Below are 5,813 nucleotides of genomic sequence, written 5' to 3' on the forward strand. Positions count from 1 at the left end.
CTCCAGTTCCTTGGATGAGCCCAGGACAACTAACAGGGAGATGATGATTGAGAACACCCATTACAAGTAGCAGAGAGTGCCTGCAATTGCAAGCAAGATAGTTCCATCCATCTGCCCTATGGGATCTAAGCGACCTCTCAGTTAGAAGTAGGGTGGGCATTGCCATTCCCAAATCCTCAATATTGGGGCATGAACAATGGACTAATGTAGACATTATTATTAGTTTTTCAATTTTTATTTTTTTAATTATCTTTTTTAAAGTTAATAGATCACATAAAATGTTACCCTAAAAAACATAAGAGGTTCCCATATGCCCCACTCCCCATCCCTCAGCCCCATCAATTTTTTAATAGTGTTTTTTTTTTGTTGTTGTTTTTAAAATTTGTATATTTTGGGGGCATCACCATCCCCAAATCCTCAAGATTGGGGCATGAACAGTGGACTAAAGTAGACATTATTAAAGTAGACATAATAGACTTAATATTACTCTAGTACTGGAAGAACTCTTAGCATTGATATAAAGACAGTGACCACAAGAGGTTCTGAGGGATGAGAGAGGAATGAATAGGAGTAATGTGAGGGCATTTTCAGGACATTGGAGTTGTCTTGCATGACATTGCAATGACAGATACAGGCCATTGGATATTTTGTCATGATCTACAAAATTGTGCAGGACAGAATATAGACTATATCGTAAAATGTAGTCCATGGTCAATAGCTGTGCTTCAACATGGGTTTGTCAATTTTAACAAATGTAACACAGTAATGAAGGATGTTGATAATGTGTGAAAGTGTCGGAGGGGTAGGGAGTGAGGCATATGAGAATCCCTTGGATGTACCATCTTTGTATTCTAAAGCTTCTTTAAAAAAATATATGTATATATATATATTTTTTTAAAAGAAATATATATATATTTCCAAAATATATATATGGAAAAACAAAAAATAGCCATAGAGGCACTCTCACCATTCCTGCCATCCCCATACTAGTTCAAGATGTGTGGCAAGCAAAGGCAATTTGAGAATAACTGTGGGAGAAAAGGAAGAAGGAAGATGGTAAACAGTCATTAGGATGTTACAAAGCTTCTGCTTAAAGAATAACCCCAAGCAGAGTGAAATAATAAAATATGTATCTGGAATTTCAGATCATAGCTTATCGGGGAAGTATTTCACACTATGTACAAATTTTAAGGGTTGGTTAGTTATAAAGGAACAGAATGTCGACAGCAAAAATAGTGGATTTGGGGAGTCCCGGAGTCAAGCCATCCACAAAAGCAACAAAGAAAATGACAAAAATAGCAGAATAAAATTGTTATGAATTCTGGAATCTAACCAAAATCATACAGCAAGAAGGGGAACTTTGAATCAGGTAAGGGAAAGAGAAAAAATAAATAAAGCAGGTGAAACTTGTCAGAGAGGTTTGGGTTATTTTCCTTTACTCTGGTCCCATTCTGCTCACCACCTTGGTATGGCTTTGCAGACAACAGCCTCAATTTCTGTTACAATAACCTATACCAGAGGGAGCAGAAAGGACCTTTTTCAGAGAGGCTTCTGGTTGACTGTTTTACTTGGATGGCAAATCCATGGAGGTCCTTCTCCAAGGACCTGCATATATTTCACCTAAGGGAACTCTGGGTGCTCAGGTGGTTACCCGAGAGGTATTCACCCAAAACATTTAAGACAAATAGGCTAGTTGATGCCACATGGCTCACAGGAATACACTGGGGCAGCAAAACACTAAGACGAATGTTTCGGAGGAAGGCTGAGGAATGAGGTGCTTTGGCTAATAAGATCCTTGAAAAACTGCAATATATTCCTGGTTATGTACAATCTATGTATATAGAAGGACTGGGTGCATTTATAAAAAGGACCTGAGAACAACCTAAGCACTCATTTCTGGTTTACTATTAAGATTTGTACAAACAGGACATGTGGAATTGTGGAGTCATAAACTGAGTGTTGAAGCCATGTTGCAGTGTATACATACCACATATCTGCAAGGACTTTTAAATTTATTGTTGATTTTAGGCATATGTGGAAATTTCTGTCCATTTACTGTCTGGCCAGTAAGCTACCGGGACAAGAGATTTTAGTGACTATCCATGACAAATTGTACTGACTTCACACAATTAGTGCCAAGAAGTGACCAAACGAAGAAAAACAACAAGCAGTCACAACAAACCCTGGATGCAGGAAAATCTGATTTTCAGACTGGCCACCTTAAAATAGTCAAAAGATCCAGTTTTATGGGCATGGAGTGTACCAAGAACGAATGTCCCACACACAAGAGAAAAGACAATTAATGGAAAATATCCTTCAGTTATAAAACAGAGTTATACATTACAGATTTTTAATATGCTCAATGATAAAAGGAGAATATGAGGATGGTGTCTCAGTAAGCAGAGAATATCAGTAAAGAGGTAAAAATGTAAAATCAACTGAAATAGAAATTCTGGGGCTGAAAAGTTCAGTCACCGATATGAGAACTTCTCTAGAGGTTGTCAACATTCGTCTCCCTGACTGAAGACCTGAGCCACTCTTTGAGCAGCCTGGTATGTACAACTTCCCCAAATCCTTCTTCAACTAAATTGTGTCCATTCTGTAAGATGTGTCAATGAGACTTTCTCTTTTTCATGTGAATTTTACTGGTCACTATGTTGAGTAAATTCTCATACCCTTGTTCATGCTTAACTCAATGTAGATCCTATGATTTAGGGTATATAGAGCAGGGGACATGGTGAGTTATTTATTCTTCCAGAGGGCACTCTTTCCTTCTGAGAACCCAAGACTGCACCCAGCCTACATGAAAATTCCCCAAAGGAAGGACACAGTACTGTTCTCAGAGATATTTTACATCTTTGCCTCTGAGTTCCCATGAGAATTTCAGGAAAATGATGGCAGCCATTAAGAGGGAGAATTAGAACCCCTTTTTCTGTGAACCCCAATATTCCTCAGAGTATCCCAGAAATTCCTACATATCTAAAGCAGCCAGATCCATAACAAAGCCCTCCTCCTGTTCTATAAATTAATCAATCCCAATCTCACCATAGAGAAAGTTGTTTGTTTTGCATCGTCTAGCCACTTGCTGATGCCATATAAATTGGAGCATCTGTTTTTCCATTTCTGTAAAAAAGAAAAAAAAAAGTCAGTTGGGATGTTTATAACTATAATACTGAACCTGTAGTTCCCTGTGGGTAGTATTGGTATTAGAACAATATTTAGTCTTACCATCCATGAACAATGGATGTCTTGCCATTTGTTTAAGTCTTCTTCAGTTTCATTCAGGTATGACTGCTCTTGTTCAAGTGCTTTACACTTTCAATAAATTCATTCCTAAATATTTTATTCATTAGAGGGTAACTGAATGGATTTTTTTAAAAAAATCCATCTTAGACTTTTTTTTTTTTACCATACTATATAAACAGAACTGACATTTGTGTGTATTATCTCATACAATGCAAGTTTGCTTAATGCCTGTATTTGTTCCAGTAGTATTTTTGTGGGTTCTTTGGGAATATCTATTAAAAGATTATGTCATCCGTGTATCAGAATAGCTTCCTTCTTCAGTTCCGTTTTTCTTGCCCAATTCCTCTGGCTAGAACTTCCAGTATAATGCTGCATAGCAGTGATGAAAGTGAGCAAATTTATCTTGTTGTCATGGCAAAAACTTTCAGTATTTCACAATTGAATATAATGTTTGCAGTGGATCATATAGACGCAGCTGTGAAGAGAATGGAATGACTTCCACAAATGACCCTCCACTCAGTGAGCCGCAGAAAGTCCCCAGTTTGTAGGAAGGCTGTGCGCACACTTCAGAAATCCTGGAATGTGAGTTAATTGTAGGAAACCTACATTTTTATGGTTTTGAAGAATGTAATTCTTAATAATGTAAAAGTGTCCCACTTTCATAATAAGATCATGGTAGAATATGTCTGAAATGTCTTTTATGTATTCTTAAATTTTAAAATTCAGTAAACCATATCAAGCAAATTTTTTCTTTCTAGAAGTTATTTATAAAACATTACTTTTAATGAAGGAGAGACAAGTATTAAGGACATCCTTGGAGACCATGGGAAATAGAACTATTACATTGGGGGATGCTGATGTATGTGTCTGATGATAAGCATATACCATATGGTGGTAATATTGCAGACCTGATATGAATGACAATGAACCTATGTCATTGTGACTCTAAAGCAGCAGCATTTTTTTTAAAAAATTCACTGAATATGAACTGCCACTGCTAACACCAAATATGTATGAATATTGATTTAAAACTGGGGAGGAAATTAATAATTCTGAATTCAAATGACTGAAATATGGAGTATAAAAACAAAGAAATTTCCATGTAAAATAAATATAAGTAGCTAAAATATAAATGATTATAGAAATAAAACAGATAAATAGGCAAATATAATTCAGAAATGAAATACAACGCAAGATATCTAATGGAAAATCCCTTACAGATAACTAATTTTCAACCTATATGGGCATTTATAGAAAACGACTAGATTTTGGCAACGTCAGGTAAAAGATGTTTCACTTCAGGTAAAGAGTATATATGAAAAGGAATATTCACTAGTCAGATGAGGAAAGAAAATGATAGGTGCAATAGAGGTGATGAGAGTAAAGTCCCATGTTTAAGAGAGGTAGAATTGAAGCATCTGGAAATACCAGGAAGAAAGATTTTGTACTTTAAAAAATTTCATAAAAAAATCTAGGAAGACACACTTATCTCTGTTCCTGGGAAAGCTAATTTGAATTGCACTTCTATAATTTTTTCTAATTATATGAATACGAAGAAAAAAATCACATTATTTTCATGTAACAAAGTAATTTAGGGAGAAACGGAATACAGAGTAGCCACAACAAATGCATGAAAGGCCTTCTTCATTATGTATATTATGTCCTGAAAAATGCTTTCTCAAAAGTAAATAAAAGGCATTTAGAAAATGAGATAATACATAAGATGTCATAAATTAAAAATAGAAAATCAAACAACGATTGGGATGACATCAGAAAATAAGAAAAATATCAGTTCAAAATTGAATTGTAATGCATAATAAATAGAATGACCAGAAATGGTTAAGTAGAAAGCAAAAGGAAAAGCAGATAGTGTTTAAAAGAAATTTTGTGGAGAATGTAAAAGATTTGGGGAAAAAAAGTAAAAGAATGACAAATGGCATAGTTGGTCTAATACCTGAACACTGGAGTGTCTCGAAATCCAAAAGCAAATCCAAAAGCAAAGACTTGAAAGAAATGCCAAAAAATTACAATTTGTTTTTTTTTTCCCCCTCTGGAAGGAAATTCTTTGAAGCTGTGTGTCAGAAGTGCATGCTGTGCACTGACTTGGAAGGACTAAAAGCAAGGGATATTCTAGGAAAATTAACCAGGTTAACCAAAATGTGAAAACATTTACACTCACTCATATTATGTGAAGGAATTAGAATCTCATCAGTGTTTTGGAGAACAAAATTTTGTGCCAGATGCAAATGGGGTAATATTTGTGGAATGAAATGTGAATCATGGTTTTATACATAGCAACACCGCAATGTAAGTGAAAAAGGCCCTGAAATTCAAGTTATCCTGCTAGACCAAGATGAGCATTTTTGGCATGACCCATACCAGGTGACTGAACATAGTTCAGTAAATGAAATTTTAAAAACCCATTGACAGGAGGGCTTATGATAAGCTGTCAGTTTCCAGTTATTTTTTCAACAAACACTCAATGAGGATTCCATGAGTGAGTGTTTCACCTTGGTGGGAGCCAATACGGAGACCAGATATTATAATTCATATAGCTCTAGCATTGC

The 5,813-nt window shown here is 35.5% G+C and overlaps 1 long non-coding RNA gene across 1 annotated transcript in view; it reads left to right on the plus strand.

Annotated features, from left to right (window-relative positions):
- LOC139436771 (uncharacterized) overlaps positions 1-5,813 on the plus strand; it is a 151,324-nt gene that overhangs the window by 24,783 nt on the left and 120,728 nt on the right. The gene's annotated exons all lie outside the window — the stretch shown is intronic.

The sequence above is a fragment of the Dasypus novemcinctus genome, chromosome 17 (assembly GCF_030445035.2).
Source record: "Dasypus novemcinctus isolate mDasNov1 chromosome 17, mDasNov1.1.hap2, whole genome shotgun sequence".
Taxonomy (NCBI): domain Eukaryota; kingdom Metazoa; phylum Chordata; class Mammalia; order Cingulata; family Dasypodidae; genus Dasypus; species Dasypus novemcinctus.